Source organism: Poecilia reticulata, unplaced genomic scaffold, assembly GCF_000633615.1.
Source record: "Poecilia reticulata strain Guanapo unplaced genomic scaffold, Guppy_female_1.0+MT scaffold_311, whole genome shotgun sequence".
NCBI lineage: Eukaryota > Metazoa > Chordata > Actinopteri > Cyprinodontiformes > Poeciliidae > Poecilia > Poecilia reticulata.
The window spans coordinates 10,960-12,613 of record NW_007615086.1 but is presented as its reverse complement, the minus strand read 5'-3'; positions in this window follow the sequence as shown (position 1 = coordinate 12,613).

Here is a 1,654-nt window from a genome sequence, read left to right as displayed (position 1 = left end):
GCTGACATTGAAACAACATTGAAAGTGGTCGGTGACTTGTATGTTGAATCAACGTTAGGGTTTCAACCATAACTGACATTATATCAATGTTGATTCAACCATCATTTGTATGTCAATTTACATGCATATTTCTGTTGATTTTACATTGAATCATTTAAGAATCAACATTGATTCAACCTTCATCTGAATGTGGTTCTGCACACATATTTATTTTATATTGAATCAATGTTGGTTAAACACTCATTTGACTGTGGATCTGCATGCATATTTGTGTTGTTTCTACATTGAATCAGTCAAGAATCAATGTTGATTAAACCATCACCTGAATGTGGATCTTGACACATATTTCTGTTGATTTTACATTGAATCAGTTATGAGTCAATGTTGATTCAACCTTCATCTGAACTTGGATCTGCATGCATATTTGTGTTTATTCTACACTGAATTAGTCAGGAATCAATGTTGATTCAACCATCATTTGTATGTCAATTTACATGCATATTTCTGTTGATTTTACATTGAATCTGTTAGGAATCTACATTGATTAAACCTTCATCTGAATGTGGTTCCGCACATATAATTGGACTGATTTCATATTGAAGGATTTATGTACATTTTTAGGTCTGTTAGGTCTACATAACATACAACTCAAAGTTTTTTCACTGGTGTTAAACACTATATTATTGGCAGATCATGGGTAAACTGTGTACAAAAGTTAAAAAATGACAACATAGGTTTGATATAACATTTTATTTAAGAAAAGAGGGACAAATCTTTACACATATTTGACTCCTTTTTGACTGTCAGAATAACAGTCTATTGTCCACAGAAGAACAGAGTCCATGAGGTTAAGCTTTGTACTGTATGAAACAGGGAAACAGTCCAAGTTGTGGTAACCCTAGTTACTTTGATTCCTTGTGATGTCTTCCTCTCAATTCTGGCGTGTAATGAAGCCACTTCTTGACAGTTTTACTGCTGTCCTCCAGAGTCAGCTTTTGGTCAAACTGCAGAGCAACGGCTGAAAAACACAAAAATAAAAGTGAGGAAGGTGCCAGTTAGAAATATGATAAACATTTGAAAAGTTCTGAAAGACATTAAAAGATTAAACTGTGTACTGATTACAGGTCTGAGAACAAATACAAACCATATAGTTCCCCATGTACACTCACTGTTAATTCTTATCTTATTTCTTCATTAATAATTGTTTACGTATACAACTACATTTACCTATGAAACTGCACTCTAGTGTTGGATTTATGATGCTGCACTCATGTTAAAATGAGGGAATCAATATTTAAAATAAAGGCTGTTTATCAAAAAATCTAAAGATAAAACTCGGGGATGATCAGTGTTTATTTAACACACCAGAGACAGATAAATAAAGCAAAAGGTGATTTATACTGTAGTTGGAAAAATTATTTATAATTTATACGGAATAAACTTCCATCAAATAGCTGGTTTAATCTTCAATCAACTACAAATATTTCCAAATATGTTTATTAAATTCATTACAAAATGTCCATGTGCTGATAAAGATCCCACAGCAGTAATAATAGACCAGTCAGTTTAACCAGTTACCAATCCAAGAAACAACAGACTGAATCAGTCATTAGCAGGTTTAGTTCAGTGTTTTACCTGCCTTACATGTTTTAAG